Source organism: Ambystoma mexicanum, chromosome 3p (genome assembly GCF_040938575.1).
Source record: "Ambystoma mexicanum isolate Mex_15411 chromosome 3p, UKY_AmexF1_1, whole genome shotgun sequence".
NCBI classification, from domain to species: domain Eukaryota; kingdom Metazoa; phylum Chordata; class Amphibia; order Caudata; family Ambystomatidae; genus Ambystoma; species Ambystoma mexicanum.
Genome location: NC_090925.1, coordinates 1,076,114,109 through 1,076,134,832, shown reverse-complemented (window position 1 = coordinate 1,076,134,832; position 20,724 = coordinate 1,076,114,109). Strand labels below are relative to the sequence as shown.

At 46.6% G+C, this 20,724-nt stretch overlaps 1 long non-coding RNA gene across 1 annotated transcript in view; it reads left to right on the top strand.

Annotated features, from left to right (window-relative positions):
• The first annotated feature begins 733 nt into the window (after positions 1–733).
• LOC138581249 (uncharacterized) overlaps positions 734–20,724 on the top strand; it is an 89,127-nt gene continuing 69,136 nt past the window's right edge. The window contains exons 1-2 of the long non-coding RNA XR_011304484.1: positions 734–811; positions 940–1,077. This is a non-coding gene — a long non-coding RNA (uncharacterized lncRNA). The remainder of the gene's footprint in view (positions 812–939; positions 1,078–20,724) is intronic.

Below are 20,724 nucleotides of genomic sequence, written 5' to 3'. Positions count from 1 at the left end.
TAATCATGGGTTATCAGTATAACATTTGACTGTATTGAAGATGGATACATCTTTATGTTGTTCTTTCTAATTGTTATGAATCTCAATGGCTATAGTATTCATACTAATCACACATAACCAACATCTCCAGATTCTCAGCACTAATAACTTTCACAATTACCACTGTTGGTACCTAACCCAATAACAGTTTTACTATAGACCTTAAAACTCAATCATTTTTGCATTTTCAAAATATTTGTGACCCTTTTCAGAACTATTAAAAGAATAGAATAGCCTCTCTAACCATGATTCTATCAATAATCTAGTCCATTAGATGTTAGAACATATTTAAATCTTTAACATATTCCTACAGTGTTATTCAAAACCTTTGGGATTTTGTTTCACTAACACAAAGTTATATTTTCTACCCAATCCAAATTGACATCTCGGAACGTTTTCTTTCAATGCGTCCTCACGCTATAAGAAAACATGTGCTCACTCGATCCGATGTTTTTTGTTAACAATAGCTTACAATTGCAAAAGACTCAAAAACTTCTGCTCATATTACTGAATGTGGCATTTTTTTGTTCAATTTGAATCTGTATCAGTGTATGAACTGAAAAACATAATGCACCAGGCAACTCTTCCGACCAAAATTATATTCTTTTAACCTATCCAAAATGGCGACTTTCGGAACGCCATTTGGAACGCTACTGCAAACGTCATCACGTACGCATGCAATATATTACAGATTATGCCCAACCGACCTTAGAAACATGAAAAGAGGACGATCACTATATACATTTAAGTCTCAATCGTAAGACTTACAAAGGTAAGAAAAACGCTCCACCGTCCGACAAATTCAATGCAATTATACTTTAACTATTTAATTCAGAATACAGATTCTTTAAACAGAGTTGCCATCTATCTTAATAGCACCTCACTTCTCTCTTTTTTCAGAAACGCTAACTGCTAAAGCACAGCACAAGGGAAACCTTACTTACGAATGTGCAACATGACCAATCTAAAAATAAAGTACATTTGAAAGTAATATCCACCTGACAAGATGTCTAATAAATTTGAACATTTAATTACAAGGTAAGACTTCCAATGATGAATGTAAAAAGGGAATATGTTAATAACATGTCGAATTCCACTTTTAAGCTTACTTACTGCATGGTTCTCTTAAGAATGAAAACTAAGCTTCATATCAAAGGGTGTTTTTCGATATACAAGTGCTTTTCTTTGCTTTAGACTGTTATGAGAGTATATATATTCCACATTAGATAAACACAATCTTTTATGGTTTTTCTAGGCATTTTGTATCTGACCAATGAAATTGAATATACATTTCTGTTAACAATCCCTCCTGATGAGCCAATAGATTTGGTGAAACACGTGTTGAGGACACCACTATGATGTAAGGATACATTTCTGAGCACAATTTTGGAATTAAAACACCTCATGACAAAACAAACATGATATTATGAAAATGATTTACCTTTAGTGAGCTATAACTGAAAGTGCGCCAGAAAGTGACTAGCAAATTTTGCTTTCTACAGTGTCTCCAGCTATCCCAGTTCTTTGAGCTTTGGCTTCTTCCTCTATACGATGTTGCTGTCAATCTAATTGTATCTACCCCACTATATCGTGCTACCCTACGCCTGTTGTCTCCAAAGGTCTAGGGAATGCTTGTTCCATTTGTATTAAAGCTCATCCTTTCCTTGACCTATTCTTCCGCCACATCTTACACTTTCTCTACCTTCTTGAGACTTGGCTTACTTCCTCTAAGGCTGCTACTCCAGCTTCTCTATCTCCCATCTCAACTAAATGTTCCCACGCTCCCCAGCTTAATGCTAGGGGTGGTGGCTCTGCTATAGCTTACTTCTCCTCCTGGACCACTTCTCTGACAATGCCTAAGCTTCCCTTTGTTTTTATCCTTTGAATTTTATTGTTTGCCTTTTCTAGATCTTATACTCTTCCTTTCCTCACTCTTTACCGCCACCTGTGTCTTCTCTTTAGATGTTATGTTGACCTGGACTATCTTATCTCCTTTCTACTTCTTTGTTGCTCTGCCATATTTCTTCTTGGTGACTTCAATCTTCATCTTTCTTCTACCCACTCGTCCTCCCCACTTATAACTCTTCTTGATTACTTGTCTTTCATCCACCTTTCTACTCCCTCTTCGCATATTTCTGGCTCTTGTTTGAATCTTATCTTCTTCTCCATCCATTCCTCTCCCTGTTCTCATCCAATCTACTCTTTTCGGACCACTTCTTTCTCTGATTTTCCCCTCAACTCCTACTTATTTCTACCCCTCCACCCTCTCCCACTGCCTTCTTCTTATGGGATCTCTGCTCCTTCACTTGATCCCCCTTTCTATCCTATATATATTCTACTCTTCCTCTTATTGATCTATTCTCCCATTTTTCTCTTGTCCAATCTGCTTCTACTTCTCTCTTTCACCATGCACTCTCTACATCCTTGTCATCCTTTCTTTCCCCCTTCTATCCCCCCAAAGCCTTGGCGTTCTTTCTTCATTTTCTCTCTTCGCTTTTCTTTACTCAAAGCTGACAAAAACTCATCATTCTGCTGACTTTATCAATCATTCACTCTCCACTCCTCCTACCATTCCTTAATACCAAAAAAGCAATATTTCTCATCTCTTTCTTAATACATTCCCCAACACCCTCATGCCTGTTCCATCTGCTTAACAAATAGCTCTATCCTTCCCCTTCGGATCCTTCCATCTCTTCTACGCATTCTTCTACAGTCTTTGTTGACTTTTATACCTATAAAGTCTCTTAACAGTCTTCTTTTCCCCACTTTACTTCTTCACCACCACTACCTTCTTCTATGCCGACTAGCCTTCTCACATCCCTTACCTTTTCCTTCTTTTCTCTTCTTACCGACTCTGATACTGCCTTTTTTCTTTCTCCCACTCGCCCACTCACTCATATCTCATCCCAACGTTCACTCCTTGAACATCAGGGGTAAGGACATTCCATTTGCACACACATTCTACACATAACCTTATAAAGACACATTATACATACACACACACACACACTCATTCACTGTACAGACAGGAACAGGATAATTAGGCCACCCCAGACACCTTCTGTCCCCTACTTCTTTCCTCACCCAGTTATGTCGTTCACTTGCTTTTTGTGCAGTGTACTCCTTTCACCCCCATTCTCAGCAGGTCTGTCTTGCCCCTGACCTGTCTCCCACTTCAAGTTGAAAACCGGTTGCGATGTCTGGCTCATGATGATGTCCAGCACTGATATTGATGTTGTCATTAAGCAAAGAAAACATTATGCAATGTAATATCTTAGGGACCGATTCATGAAAAAGTGTGCATTTCTCCCAGAATTGCCACTCGCTGAGAACGAAGTTGCGCGAACTTGCACACAGAATAAAAAATGCTCGCCCCACGTATTCATGGAATTTACAGTGCAAAGCAACCGTATTCGCAAGTCGCACCCGGAACGCCCGCGATATGCCCCCACGCAAAGCCTAAACAGCCAGAATAGCTACCTCTGCGTGCTTCCCCAGGTGTGAATACACACACCCTTCAAACAGTGTGTGAGATTCACGCAAGCAGGCCTGAATCTTGGGGACCCTGCGAAGGGCCTTCCGTAACTGTTGCCGGCACCTCGACAACATGCGTATGATACTTTGTAACTCAGGTTACACTTGGAAAATCTGTGTGCGAAGCCCCGTAAACCATTCCTACACCCCGCTACACTGCGTATGTGCACCCCTAATTTAGATCGGAACCCCGGTTGCGTACACACACCCCTAAATCCAACATGCAAACCCACCTCTGTGCTGTGATTATTTTGCGCAAGTGTCTTTATGCCTGCATTTGGGTGGTGAAGAGATCGAGGGATTTGCGTGGCCATTTCTATGCCAAGAGGCTGCGTGGGTGGTTCCATGAATACATGTCGTTTGGTGCAATTGTGGGCATGAGAGGGACGGCCTGCGAGCATCCCTCGTAACGCCCATTTTTTCACATGTTCTTCCCCATTTTTTGTGTTCTGCCCCCTTCCCAGCTCTCTGCGCAAACCACGCCCATGCTCTACGTGGTGTCTCGCGCAAGGTGCTCAATGGCTCGCAGAGATGTGCCAAGCCTGCATAAAATCCACGCAAGCCCGGGAAAAGTCCCCCGCATTCGATTCCATGAATCGACTATAGGGATTTTGCACGCAGTAGGGCGCGCAAGTTCCCTATTTCTCGTGCAAATAATTCCATGAATCGGGCCCCACAGAGTATATAATCCTTCCAATGTCAAAAAAAACATTTATAATCATATCCTCATAATGGGAATTGCTGTGATGGGCTGTAATGGGAAAACCACAACACAAAATGTATGGGGATCTTGGGAGTGGGGGTTGCGGGGGTGTCCCCCGCTCCATCAAAAAAATTATGAGGGGTGCGAGGGTGTCCCCCGCAGGTTCCATGGCTTAATATCGCAGCTAAAATATGGCAATATTTTTGTATGGCGATATTTCTTCGGGCATATCAACACATGGAACCCATGCTACAGCAAGGGATCACCTTGAAGGCAATGATCCACTCTTCCCAGGGAAGGCCTTTTAGTGCACTTTGGCTGCAATGCATGGATAGTACCTTTCTTGGCCCTAATGGCCCAAAGGAGTCTCAGAACTCAGCCTGGTGTGAATGGGTGTAAGATAGGAGGGGAGTGAAGCTGTAGCTGAATAATGTTTTAAAATAAGTTGGTGATTTTGCCCTGTTCAGATGCGGGTGAGAGTTTTGGGGAGAAGAGTGCATGCTTTCTGTGTAGGGGATGCGGCTCCAATTGCTTTCACAAGCTCTTCCCAGTCTGTAACAGTCCCTTTACAAAATACAAATAAAAATGGCAACCTTGATGATGCAACACCTCTCACAAGCTCATACAAATCCTGGGAAGGGCAGCCTCTAATGGAGGGAATCGTAGGCCAGAAACTGTGGCCAAAAATCAGTTTTTAAATTGACCTTGTGAATGTCATATGACATGATTGTTTATTCATATACCACTGTGTCTCTTAGTACAGCCTTTAGAACAGGTGATACAGCAACTTAGGCCTGTTCAACCAGTACCATATACAGTTAAGAGGCCCTAGTCCTTTTGTATGCATTTAGAGGCATTGAGCTCTGTGTTTCTAGCTCTCTGAATAAAATATTCAGAATAATAACTTTTTATGGGATCCACTTTATTGTAGATTAAAAAGCCCATCTTCTTCAGTGGTGCCGGTATTAGAGAAAGGTATCCAGAAAACATTAATTGGATTGGAACCCTGGGCATATATCATTTACCTGCAGGTACTGCAAGCTCGAAAACATTTTGATTTAGATAAAACAGGCTTGGGTAAATACTGTTTGACATTACTCTATATGGGTAGGACCTGTGCATTGGCCAAAAAGACTCAGGGAAAATCACAAAAATAAACATAATAAACCCATGTATGTTTGTAATAAATGGTGACAAAATATTATTGGAGATTGAAACCTAGTGCCCCCTTGATTAATTTGCTAAGAGGGTTGGTTGAAGTGTTCGCCAGGATGGAATCCTGAGTTCCAATCGGTTGCTTGTAGACCAGGTAGGCACTCATGCTAGGGTTCACCCATGTATCAGGGAACGACTGCTACTGACCACCAATTTGCTTGAAGGAATGTCTTGCTCATGCTCCCCTCCTCCACCCAGTTCGTCTGTGTGATCTTGTGGCCAGAGCTTACAAGTGCAAGTGATTTAACCCCTGCAGAATGACAATGAGCCACCTAGTGGTGAAATGATAAACAGCGCCTCAGAAGGCTTTGTCCGGAGTGCATCACAAATACATTCAGGCCACCACTATACCTGAGCACTTCTCCATGAGTATCAAAACACTTTATCCCTCACCCCTCTCCCCCTCTGCACTTGCACGTTCTGAACACTCACAGGGCATATTAGGTTTGTCTCCCTTTCCCTCGATTTTCAATATTTGTGTTGCTATTATTGAAATTATTTATCCTTGCTGTAATTCATTGTCTACCTCTCCTGTCTCCACCCGTTTGCCCTGTGGGTGCTTTGAAACCTTTTTTTCTAATTGTATAAGCGCCTAATAAGTGACCAATAAAATAAAAAATTAAAAAATAAATGTACTGTGAATTGTGTTGGTGAAATGGCCGAGTCAGCACATAAAATAATATTAAGAAATACTGCTCTCAAGTACAGCATACATTTGCTAATAGAGAGGGTTTCCTTGAACATGCAGGCGATCTACAATGGTGAGGAATTTACCTCAAACACAGAGGTTAATGTCAACCTGCTTCTAATTTGTCAGTATCAATGTTCGTATTGCATTACTGTGATTATTAAATGTGGAAATGCAAACCCATTTGTTATCAGTGTTGTGCTGATTACTTTGTGCCAATAAACTCTTTTGGTACACGATGTCCTTGTGCAGGTTGGTTAACCAATTTATAGGACGACAAATAGGTCTGTACTTCCACATTTAAAAATGAAATTAGCACCCTGGAAATGTTTGCTAGCCTACCATCTGCCGGGGAATGCAAGTTTTATCTACAGATCAAATGGGGTTTGGCATTTGTGCAAAAAATGCGTACAGGCATCAATAGATAGTGTGTTAGAATCTGTTAATGTACATACACCATGCGTCGGAGATTGTCTGGAAAAAGAAGAAGGACACAAAGGTGACCGTGTGCTAGAGAAACAAGTAAAAAGGATGTGGGAGATGAAAGTGTAGAGAGAGCGGCAAACACAATTTTAGGCTCCATGTGCAGGGTGGCAGATTGAGGAAAAGATAGCTGCCCGTGAAGGTTAAAAAATGACACGTATATAACACAATGTTGAAGTTTAAAAGGTGCAAAGCCTGTGTTTCAAACTGCAGGTTGGTGCCTCAATCCAGGCCCCACACTTTGTGGACCTCCCTGCAACACCCGATCGCCCTCATCTCTCCCATCCGCCACCACCAAACTGCACTCTCCCCCATCACCTCCTTACTTCATGCTGGTACCAGAGACATCATTATGGGAGAGCAAATGGGGAACGTACTCCCATGGGCCCCAACCTTGGAAGAGACCGCCAAATAGTTGCATAAAGCAGGGAATTCAGTGGCCATTCATTACAAAGCTCAAGTAACATATGTCATGATTCTGCCTAGTGTGCTGCTGGAGCTCTGAGCCTGCGTCTGAGCTGTTGTTGACCAGTATGTTCCTATCTGTTCAATGTATCCTGTAAGGTGTTCTGTGTTTGCTATACATTCAAAACAAGGAACCAAAAAAGGTACCCACGCCAATGACAGTCCTTAATTCTGTCAATTATTTAGGTTAAATATGCATATTATTATAAGGTGTGTGCTTTCAAAGAAAGTCACAGGAACAACAAAACCAAGTATTTCAGAATGCTTTATACATAAATTTAAAAGACATAACAAAATATAAAACAGAAACATGAAACATAACATTTATCATGTGTACATTGTAATTTCATCAGAAAATTGAAATAGGATATTTTGCAGAAAACCAATTAATGAAAGAACAGGAGCCTGACAGGAAAACAATTGTACCTGTGGGCTAGATATAACCAGGGTGTGTAAAAAATTATCTTGGTTTAGATAGAGCGAAATCATTCAATTATCTTAGGTCATATGGTTATCTTGCCATATAATTAACTGCCAACGTGTATGAAAGATCGAAGAAATGTTCCCAAAGTACTTCCAGAAGGGAGGGGAAGAAAGCGCATGTAAAACACGTTTCGGCAAGCCTAAACAGGCTTTAGTGGTTGGAGCCTTCCTCAGGGCAGAATTGATGTTGTATGATAATGTATCGCTAAAGGGGGCAGAGAAAAATAGAACATGATTGGTACAACTGGTACTCTATAGGATATATTCAATGGAGTGTCAAGGTTTGCAGTACTGTTAACAAGCAGACACGGATCACTCACCCTTTATATGTATAGAGGGCAGGGGAAATCCGCGGGATTGCTATCCCGGTGTATCAAGACTCTTATTCTGTTTGTAAAAACAGCCAAGGTGACTGAGCCAGGGCTGGTACTTCTGTTTGCTGTGCTGGAAGTCCAGCAACTATAAAGGCAAGCACAAGAAAGAACATATCTCAAAATAGAAAGGAGAAGTCATGGGGTTTGGCATTTGTGCAAAAAATGCGTACAGGCATCAATAGATGGTGTGTTAGAATCTGTTAATGTACATACACCATGCGTCGGAGATTGTCTGGTAAAAGAAGAAGGACACAAAGGTGACTGTGTGCTAGAGAAACAAGTAAAAAGGATGTGGGAGATGAAAGTGTAGAGAGAGCGGCAAACACAATTTTAGGCTCCATGTGCAGGGTGGCAGATTGAGGAAATGATAGCTGCCTGTCAAGGTTAAAAAATGACCCGTATATAACACAATGTTGAAGTTTAAAAGGTGCAAGCGGTGTCAGGAGGGGGTTACCTGGAAGCACAATGTCAATCAGTGCTGGGTAGAAATGCTGTGAAAAACACAGGTCAGTCCGGAAAAGACTGATATGGCACAGCTGCTGCAGCACAGAGATTGCTGTGAAAAAAAGAACAAAAACGCCGCCTGAGTAGAGCAATTGCAAATGGGACAATTTGTGTTTGCTATAGCCGGGCTTTAAGTGGCCCGGGGCTAGCCGAGACCAACCCCTGGCAGTCTCCAGAATGGGATCTCGAGCCGGGCCTCTCCCGGTGCCCACCCCGACATGCCCCAGCCATGCCAACACATCAGGCAGCCATGTAGCTGAAGCGCTGGACAGTTACAGGGACTGCCTGCAGGTGTCCGCACTTCAGAAGTACTGACATCTGGAGACAGCCAGTGTAACTGTGGCTTCGGCTACATGGCTGCCAGATGACTCTGAACTCTGAAACAGTATGACGGCTAGAGGGCCAAGTCTCTCCTTTTGTTCCTGAGTAAAGAGTCACCATGCAGCACAAAACCTCTTAAACAAGGCTTCATGATGCGTGATGACTCTACTCAGAAACAAAATGAGAAACTGGGCCCTCCAGCCCTCCTCCTGTTTCAGAGTACAGAGTCATCATGGAGCAGGCAACCCTTTCATTCAAGTCGCCCATGGTTTTTAACCATCTGGCTCGTTGAATGAAAGGGCTGTCTGCTGCGTGTGAGAGCTGGGGCACACTGCTGTCACACCTTTGGTGCACCAATAATGCCAGTGCGCCCCATCTCTCCTGCTTTCACCAGCACCCTCCCACCAATGTAGATGGGGGGTCCCTCTCGTTAATCCGTCTCGTTAATCCACAGGCTATATTTGTTTATTTAACTGTTTTTTTTTTTTATATCGCGCCTAATACCGTACCTGAGTTTGGTTTCTAAGCGCAGATCCGGGATTCAAACTTCTGTTGCTCTGCGTGGTCTTGTTTCCAAGACCAGTGTGTTGCCCCTGTGGTAGGCTATATATAGTCTGTTAGTTCCCTATAGCACAAGTCATGTAGCATATACTGATAATGTGAAATAACCAAAGTTGAAATGCATATAGATGTGTTGGAGTGCCAGGACAGTCCAGAAGATAGCTCAGTCTCTTAAGCACCTGATGCAGGGGTTTGCGCTTATATGCCCAATCGCAGTACCCAATTCCGGCAAGGGTGTGCAATGTAGAACACAGTACGCACACGCAAATAGACTGAGGTTTATATACTTGGTGTATATGTACACACTTTGTTGGCAACACCTACTTTGATACAAAACAATGCAGCTGCACCAGATAGTGTTATTTATAAAAGCTAATGCTTCCATTTCTTTCCTGTACCATTTTGTTCTGCGTAGGTCTTTCCTGCTCCTCCTTTGCATCGCCACCATTTGCTTCAATTATTACTGTTCTGTTTTGTGTTCTTGCATCGAATGTGGTACCCCGTCATCTACTGCCATTCTCCCACTTCAAAGAAGTGTACCCCACTCCTCGCTCTGTCTTTTGGCCACCCACTCACTGTCCATGCTCCCCTTTCCCCAATTCTTGATACTTCTCTTCTGGGGGCTTTGCTGCCCACATCCTTCCTGGCTGCCGCTTCCAGTGCTGCTTCTCCCACCCACACCTCCTCATGTCCCCTTCCTGTCCCCTCCTGACTTGGACATGCTCGCTCATCCACTGCTAATATAACAATATGGCGATCCCGATCAAGCAATCTACAAAACAACAAATAATGTTCCTACTGGAAAATAAACATCAAGGAAGTTCCAATACAATAATTCAAAAAGGCCATTCATATAGGTTAATTCACTTTAAATAATCCACTCTTAATCCAGCTTCTATAAGGTCAGGGAAAATGACAATCAACACTTGATCCTAAATGCATTAACGTAATTCTGTGTGTACACAAAACAATCTTAATTTTCAAAGGTACTGACTGCAATACAGATTCAGAGAAAAATATCATACATATACAAACATACAAACACTTTAGAAATAAATGGCTAGACTGGCTACATCAAAATGCCTGTCTAGCCACATAATATTGCTTATCATGCTGGTTTAGCATAGATGCCCAGGAACAAATGTCATGCCCCATTGAGAAATGGCTGGACTAGCAACACCCAAATGGCAGTCTAGCCATGCAATAACACTTATCATGCTTGCTTTAGCATAGGTGCCCACGAAAGAATGTTGTGCTCCAGTATGAAATGGATAGACTTGCTGCATCAAAATGCCAATCTAGCCATGCAACTACACTTATCATGCTCGCTTTATCAAAGATGCCCAGTAAAACATGGCATGCCAATGTAACAATGGCTAGACTGGCTTCACTAAAATTCCAATTTTGCCACATAATAACAATTATAATGCTTGCTGAATCATAGATGTGTGCCTTTGAGGTGTTTGGGAGCCAAGGGGCGGGCATGACACTTTTTACTGAGCAAACAATGTCATCCCTGCACCCCGGACCTCCTAGGACCTTGCATGCACACACATAACCACATTCATACCCATTCACCCACCAGTCACTCACCATTAAACCTTCTCTCACATTCACTCACAAGCGCCCACAGAACATTCACACTTCATTCTCCACGCACACAGCCAGAACATTCACACACACACTGCCTTCGTATTCTTACAACACACACACTCACACTCACACATAAACTATTCACATGCAGGTGTGCATATATTGTCATACATTCATAACACACAAACAGAATGACCTTCTACATGCAAACACTACGTCTTCACTCCAGGCCTCCGGCTCCAACTCACCACACCTCCAGAAAGTGCCCCTTTCCGACGCCACCAACCAGCTAGTTTATAGAATGGGATTGAAAGATAGGATGAAATGAGCTGTGCATATCAGGAAAAAAAATCTATCTGGATTGTCACACTTCCAATCAAAGATAGTATTGACTCAATAGTTATACCTCAGTCACGCTTAATCAATCTATATTTCAAAATTGCTTTATCTTATTGGATTCATTATGAATTATTGATGTCCTTGATATTCAGGTTTTATTCTTAGATTGCTTTGTACAGTGTTCCAGCTAACACGTGTTCGACCCAACCGGGTGTTTCTCAAGGCTGAGCAGAACACACCAAAAACAATCACCACAATTAAGACATCCAAAATCACACAAAAAGTGTAGAACCAGTGATATGTGCAATATTCAATTCGCATAAAGTCCCATGGCCTATATCGATTAAAACAAATGTCAATGACATCGATAATTTAAAATGAATCTTATAAAATAAAGCAATGTTGAAATATATTGTCATTGACTGACTAAGCGTGACTGAGGTATGGGAATCCTTTGACATGCTCTCTATTTACTGGTGACGTCGGGTATCGTCACCCCACACCGATACACATACAGCTTGGACGCATCTCTTTGACGTACCCTACTACGCGCACAGACTAGTGTTAGTTGCCCTCTCCTATGACTCACACTGGGCTTAATACTTAATACATCAGATGCTGGAGGGGTTTTAAAGCATATGCCATAGATAGGTATTTGTTCCCATATATTAACACCCTCTCTCTGAAAAGTGAAGTGTCTTCTTTTAGGAGTGTTACTTGCTCATCTGTAATCATTACTCATGTGTTTTATGAATGCCTCTAACAAGGCATGACAACATGTTTTCTTTTGCTTGCGTTTGGGCTCATTTGTATACCCACAATGCTTTACTCACGTGGCTCTGAAATGGAGGTGAACTTCCAATGATTGCTACTAGGTGGCGCTGTGGCGTGTGTGACTTTGCTCAACACATTCAGAACGTGTGCAATCCATGTTCTAATCACAGTAGAGACCTGCTTTCTATGCTTCCCTTGTCCTTTTCACAGTTCCCAGATCTCTAGCCAATCAGCAATCTGGGAATGGAGGCTGATATCAAGCTTCCTTTTTCGGTGTGTACACACTGGGCACTGATCAATGAGACGTGGACAAGCTACATCACATGAAACCCAAAGTTCGACAGCCCCCCACTTCCCCTAGCACAAGCTCTAGTAGCATTGGAGCCTTTTCTGCACTAAGTGACTTTCACCCTTCGGGCTCAAGACCACTAACTTGGGTGGCGGTCACCTTCCCCAAATGCATGATTATTTCAGGCAAAGAAAAGCGCATAGTTCCTTTACTATAGCACCACTACCGAGGAACCCTGTGCTGTTTCCATTGTTTGCATTCTGAATGTTCCTGTTAAACAAGTTTCTCAAGGTCTCCATAGCTCAGATTATTTTTAGTTCAAGAGCCAGCTCTTTAAAAGGATATGATCTTAAAAGGACCTCTTTATGCCCTGACTCCTAACCACCAACTGTAACCTCTGCAGCACAAAGACGATAATGCTGTATTCATCAAAGACGCCCTTTATAGATCAATCAATTTCATAGACTTCATGGACCGGAGATTAGGGTTATTTCTGACGCTGATCACATTTTAAAGGCACCTGTGTAGTCATTTCTTCATTTCAGGCAGGAACATGCAGATGCAATGTGTTGATAAAAGGTGAACTCTGATGCAAATGAACAGGAACACAGGCGGGAGGTGTTTATTTGAAAGGTGCATAAACCGGTTCATCCTCAGCTAGCATGTTTTTGGCACATGCTGTTCACTGACAGACGCTGTTTTCTATTTATTTATTTATTTATTTATTTATTTGTTTTCATCCTCACCTATTCCGCGTTCCTATCACTGGCTCACTAGCCACCATGACTGGAAATATGAAAAAAGCACACATTATATGTGAGCACTGTGGGCCTCATTACAAATTTGATTGTGTGTGAAATAACTGGTGGTGATTCCATTCCTGACACTTTTTTGAGCGGAAAAGGAGTAACAGCCATTTTTACCACACCACTGAACTACAAGTTAGACCTTCAAGTGGAGGATTTTGGATGCTGGAGGCAAATCTGCCACTTTAAGGCCAACTATCAGCAATATTTCTGAAGCGGAATTATCACTTGCGGTAATTCCAAGGAAATCCTTATCGAGTCTGATGGATGCCAAAAATAGACATTAACACTACCCTTACACCACTTGTAATCCCACGGTGAACCCACAGGGACTAAGTGGTGGTAACAATAAACGAGTTTGCCAGTAATTCGAACGATTTACTGCCGAATTACCACCAAACTAATAAGCACTTGCAAGCTAAAAGCAGATTCTCAGGAGCAGCCACATTTAACCTCCTTAACTACCATAACTGCCTTTCCTAGGAATAGATCCATTGGGATTAGGACCTGTAGACTGAAGGTTACACACAGTGCTTAAGACTTTAGCCTTCGTTTAAAAGGGTAGTTCTCTGTCAAACACATAGCGCTTTCACTTACTGTATGGATTCCCTTGTGAGTTCACACTACGAGTTCCAGGCTACTTGTATCCATTAGTTCCAGCATTGTCAATTCATGCAGCATATATGTTGAATCTTAACCAGCGTGTGCGTGGTGGCGTTCTAGGAATCTATCATGGACCGTTACTACACACAGGCAATGGTTATTCTTGTATACTACAGCGCTTTAAGCAGACCTCTGCTTGTTTTTCCTTATTTATATGCAAATAAACTACAGGTGCTGAGCCTATTTTGACATACTGAGTCGTATTTACTTACCACATAAATTGGTGATGAGGTGGTAAGAACTCCAGCTAACCAGTTACAGTGGTCGGTGGTCTTGCATGTTTCACAGGGTCAACTGTAGCTTTTCCTAGGTGGAAAGTGGCATCAGCTTGGATTCGCGGGGCAGTGAAGGACAGGGTCCCTGCATGGTTTGACAGGATCAGTTGGGCCATATTTTGGTGGATGGTGGCATATGCTGGGGTTGCCCGGCTGAGGAAGGTGGTATGTGTGCCATTGCTCAGCAAAGGTAATTGTTGCGCCTGGTGTGACAGAGGCATCCTGCGGCCCAAGTGATCAAGGTCCCGGGAGTGAGAGAGTTGGCCCAAGTGATCAGAGCATCGGGGGACAGAGAGTTGGTCTGTGGCTTCTGGAAGGTGGCCTGCACAAACAGAGGTCAAGTAAGGACAGAGGCAGTGTGGGCGGCTCATAGTATACTCTGAGCAGATATCAATACCAGATTTTACACCTTGCGCATACAGACTCAAGGTGAGCAATTGTATTGACAATCACACGTCAGGAGAGGGGGGCCAGGAAGTGGGACTCCCCCAGCCAAAAAGGAAGATCATCCTGGAATCATTCTGGAGTCATCCAATGACTCCATCCTAGAATCATCCATGGATAGTTCAGGAAGATCATCCTGAAGTATGTGTACATGACAAAATATTTAAATGAGATGACTTTAGAGTTATCACAGAAACTACTCCAGGATGGGTTTGGATTACTTCCTCTGATGATCTTGGAATTCTCCAGGATGACTCCATGACAACTTCAGGATGAGTAGGATTACTCCCGGGTGACTTCAGATTACTCTAGGATGACTCCATGAAAATTCCAGGATGACTCCACAACAACTTCAGGACGAGTTGGGATTACTCCAGGATGACTTTGGATTACTCTAAGATGAATCCATGACAACTCCAGGATGACTTCATGACAACTTCAGGATGGTTGGGGATTACTTCAGGATGGTTCTATGATAACTTTAGGATGGGTTTTGAATCGTGAATGATTGTTTCAGACCACTCCAGAATGAGTTTAAATGATTTCACAATGCTTCCAAAAGATTTAGGAAAGGGATTTGATTACCCCAGGATGTATCCCTTTTGAGTAAGTTTGGTGGCATTACTTTAGAATGACTCTAGATAGACTTCTGGATAGTTTACTGGAAAACAATCTAGGGAATTCTGCAGCTGTCACTTTGCTCGAGGACCCGTTAACTAAGTTCACCAATTTAGTGCACAAAACTACAAACACCCCCCCCACCCATGTCACAAACCAACCTGTAAACTCCATCATTTCAATTTTTGCCTCTAGCCAACATGGCCAGACACCCAATAAACTCCCACAATAACAAAGCACTGCACTCAAGTACACACTTCCAGCAACCTAAACAGAATCTGTTAAAGGTCTAACTGCATGACAGACTGCCGCCAGTCACTTCATCCAATATCACCAAGAGCAGCCAACAATTACCTAGTTCATATTATGATAGTAAAATTTAGCAGCTATAAATTGTTGATATTTTAATATAGTATTGCTGTGGCTATACGATATCTTCAATCAAACATAAACTCAGAAAGTGTTCAACATTATTTTTAATTTAACAAATGCAGTTTAACGGCATAGCTGTATTCCATAAGAATAAATAGGTTTGCAAAAAAACAAACAATCATCGATCCATCATTTCAAAAGGCAGAGTCTTCCTTAGGCCTATTCTAGCATTGCATATTTTGGTGGCAAGCTTCCTCCTTATCACTCGGCAGTCCATAGTAGGCCAACTGTTAGCCTTGCAGACAGATCTCAAAAATTCTACAAAAAAGAAAGGATATATGAATATATGAATATAAATCCGAATAGGCAGTGTTACATTCCTTATTGTAGAATTACATACCGGATTAACTAATGTTAAAATGTGTGGGTGCCTGCTTTTGACTGGGATGGCAAAGAAGTCTCACCCAGGCGGTGCATGCTATGTTTAGGCCTCATGGCTTGCATTTTCGCCCAACATAGTATCAAGCTTTACACTTATTGCCACATTGGGGATTTGAGGGTGCTGGGTGCCTGCTTTTGACTGGGATGGTAAAGGATTCTCAGCCAGGGGGTTCATGCTATGTTTAGGCCTCATGGCTTCTATTGTCGCCCGACATACAGGGTAATTCATAGAATTTCGCAGAAAAGTGTCGCAAGCGGCTGGCGCAGAGTGTCCACGTGCGATTGTCTGCGCCAGGCACGTGCGCCAAAACCGATTTCCGCGCACAGCGTATTCATGGATTTTAGGCTCCCAAACCAGCCGTGGCGCAGAGTATCGCAGCGACCCTTCAGCAGCGCCAGTAACGCCCCCAAGAACGCCCTCGCGCAAGGAAAAGCCATCAAAATCGCTAAATCATCGCAAAGGGCAGCGCTAACCCTGGACCAGTCCACAGGGCTGCCAAACAAGGAACGCAAAGCGGGTAACGTGCATATCAGGGGTACGCGTGAAGTTATACACGCGATTAGCCAGGGTACGTGTATTACAGGGATACGCGTGAAGTTCCACACGCGATTAGCCAGGGCACGTGTATCACAGGGGTACGCAGGAATTATCACACGCGATTTGGCTGGGTACGTGTATTACAGGGGTGCGCGGGAATTATCACACGCGATTTGGCTGGGTACGTGTATTACAGGGGTGCGCGGGAATTATCACACGCGATTTGGCTGGGTTCGTGTATTCCAGGGGTGCGCGGGAATCATCACACGGGATTTGGCTGGGTAGGTGTATTACAGGGGTACACGGGAAGTCCTACACGCGATTCGGCTGGGTACGTGTATTACAGGGGTGCGCAGGAATTCTCACATGCGATTTGGCCAGGTACGTGTATTACAGGGGTGCGCGGGAATTATCAGACGCGAATTGGCTTGGTACGTGTATTACAGGGGTGCGTGGGAAGTTCTACACGCGATTGGCCAGGGTACGTGTATTACAGGGGTACGTGGGAATTATCACACGCGATTTGGCTGGGTACGTGTATTACAGGGGTACACGGGAAGTTCTACACGCGATTCGGCTGGGTACGTTTATCACAGGGGTGCGCGGGAATTCTCACATGCGATTTGGCCAGGTACGTGTATTACAGGGGTGTGCGGGAATTATCACACGCAATTAGGCTGCATGGGTCCTCACAGGTGTTCCCTGTACACCCTCCACGGCCCCTGCAGGCAGCCCACAAAACAGGGGACTACCCTGCACACCTGCTCATGTCCCCCTGCACCCCCACCCCCCAGCAGTGCAGGGTCAACCTCCACCAGGCCCCCACTCATGTCTCCCACCACCCCCACCCCCCAGCAGTGCAGGGGCACCCTCCACCAGGCCCCCACCCATGTCTCCCACCACCCCCAACCCCCAGCAGTGCAGGGGCAGCCTCCACCAGGCCCCCACTCATGTCTCCCACCACCCCCACCCCCCGGCAGTGCAGGGTCAACCTCCACCAGGCCCCCACTCATGTCTCCCACCACCCCCACCCCCCGGCAGTGCAGGGTCAACCTCCACCAGGCCCCCACTCATGTCCCCCTGCACCCCCACACCCCAGCATCCAGGGTCACCCTCCACCAGGCCCCCACTCATGTCTCCCACCACCCCCACCCCCCGGCAGTGCAGGGGCAGCCTCCACCAGGCCCCCACTCATGTCCCTCTGCACCCCCAACCCCCAGCAGTGCAGGGGCACCCTCCACCAGGCCCCCACCCATGTCTCCCACCACCCCCAACCCCCAGCAGTGCAGGGTCAACCTCCACCAGGCCCCCACTCATGTCCCCCTGCACCCCCACACCCCAGCATCCAGGGTCACCCTCCACCAGGCCCCCACTCATGTCTCCCACCACCCCCACCCCCCGGCAGTGCAGGGGCAGCCTCCACCAGGCCCCCACTCATGTCTCCCACCACCCCCCCCTGCCACCATGGGCAGCCCCCACCAGGCCCCCACTCATGTCTCCCACCACCCCCACCCCCCAGCAGTGCAGGGTCAACCTCCACCAGGCCCCCACTCATGTCCCCCTGCACCCCCACACCCCAGCAGTGCAGGGGCAGCCTCCACCAGGCTCCCACTCATGTCACCCACCACCCCCACCCCCCAGCCACCAGGGGCACCCTCCACCAGGCCCCCACTCATGTCACCCACCACCCCCACCCCCCAGCCACCAGGGTCACCCTCCACCAGGCCCCCACCCATGTCTCCCACCAGCCCCACCCCCCAGCCACCAGGGGCACCCTCCACCAGGCCCCCACTCATGTCACCCACCACCCCCACCCCCCGGCAGTGCAGGGGCAGCCTCCACCAGGCTCCCACTTATGTCTCCCACCACCCCCACCCCCCTGCCACCATGGGCAGCCCCCACCAGGCCCCCACTCATGTCTCCCACCCCCTCCACCCCCCAGCAGTGCAGGGTCAACCTCCACCAGGCCCCCACTCATGTCCCCCTGCACCCCCACACCCCAGCATCCAGGGTCACCCTCCACCAGGCCCCCACTCATGTCTCCCACCACCCCCACCCCCGGCAGTGCAGGGGCAGCCTCCACCAGGCCCCCACTCATGTCTCCCACCACCCCCACCCCCCTGCCACCATAGGCAGCCCCCACCAGGCCCCCACTCATGTCTCCCACCACCCCCACCCCCCGGCAGTGCAGGGTCAACCTCCACCAGGCCCCCACTCATGTCTCCCACCACCCCCACCCCCCAGCAGTGCAGGGGCACCCTCCACCAGGCCCCCACCCATGTCTCCCACCACCCCCAACCCCCAGCAGTGCAGGGGCACCCTCCACCAGGCCCCCACCCATGTCTCCCACCACCCCCAACCCCCAGCAGTGCAGGGTCAACCTCCACCAGGCCCCCACTCATGTCCCCCTGCACCCCCACACCCCAGCATCCAGGGTCACCCTCCACCAGGCCCCCACTCATGTCTCCCACCACCCTCACCCCCCGGCAGTGCAGGGTCAACCTCCACCAGGCCCCCACTCATGTCTCCCACCACCCCCACCCCCCAGCAGTGCAGGGGCACCCTCCACCAGGCCCCCACCCATGTCTCCCACCACCCCCAACCCCCAGCAGTGCAGGGGCACCCTCCACCAGGCCCCCACCCATGTCTCCCACCACCCCCAACCCCCAGCAGTGCAGGGGCAGCCTCCACCAGGCCCCCACTCATGTCCCCCTGCACCCCCACCCCCCGGCAGTGCAGGGGCAGCCTCCACCAGGCCCCCACTCATGTCTCCCACCACCCCCACCCCCCTGCCACCATGTGCAGCCCCCACCAGGTCCTCACAATCCCCAATCATGTGCGTAATGGTCAGCCTCCACAGCCAAAAAGCCCTACCAAGTAACCCTTTCACCCACATGGAAATGGAAATCATATGTTACACCCCCAATGTTCATGAAGCAAATGAACCCATGTCCGTCACACACATATTTTCCAATTGAATGGGAAAACACACAACATGACATGCATGAAACCAATGAGATGAAACCACACAGTGAACAATGGAAAAAAAAATGTATTGGAAAAAAATACAAATGCTAAAGAAAGAAAACTAACTACAATGTAAATGTGAAAAAAAAGCTGCATGTCCGCATAAAAACACAAAACTAGAAAATCAAATCCAAAAAATTTTGTTCAAAGTGAAATGTAAAAACTCTCCATGCAACAAAGAACTATGTACAAAAATAACAAGGGTCCATCATCACAACTGAACTAAGGAAACCTCCTAAAAAACCTACCTAAATATCAACTATATACAAAAAGTGGAGCAGTGTCCGTCGACTCCAAATCATAAGAAAAACCAAAGGAAACCTAAAACAAAAGAACTATATACAAGGCGGCGGGCAAGTCCAGCGGCTCACTCCGTGGTGTTCCGGGCCAGGGCATCATCGAACTCCTGTTCGATGTCCCGGAGGCGGTCCAGTTCCATGGCCCCGAGGGTCCGCAGGGACGACGCCGTGTCCTCCTCCAACCCCCTGCGGATTGCCTCGAGGCACTCGGCCCGCCTCAGGGCCCTCCGCATGGAGTTCTCCGCCCTGACCATTGTGAGCCGCGCCTCTTCCGCCCGCCGCCGCTCCGCACCTATGGCGTGGCCCAACCGCTGCCACACGGAAGACACTCTCTGTCCTGGGTCCTCCTGCCCTCCGGCCGATGCCTGCCCCTCCGATGTCGAAGGCCCCGAGCCTTCATGGCTCCCACCATGTTGCTGCTGCTGCTCTGCCTCTGCCCGTGCATTGCCTCCTGCTGCCTGCACATCCTCCGCCGGCTGGGGTGCAGTTGTTGATGTGGCCACCCCTGCTGGACGTCCGACTCCCGACTGTGGCAGGGATGCCTCCTCCACCAGCCTGGCCGCACTGTCAGAGGCAGCTCCACAGGGCACCCAGGTGACTGATGGGTGGGAAGATGGCACAGAGGACGACTGGCGCGTAGGGGGTCCAGTTGAGGAGGGGGTCGGAACAAGCCCCATCAGACAGAGGAATCCGGTCTGGGTGACCTGTCCCAGCAGGCTGACGTGGTCAACGAGCCATTCGAGATGAAGTGCAGTCTCTCCATGAAAAGACTGCAGGTCACCTTGCATGGCCCGTTGACGCAACGCCACACCAGCCAGGACAGGCTCAACCCGGACCTGGATAGCCACGTCCGCAGGCAGAGGAAGGCCAGTTGAC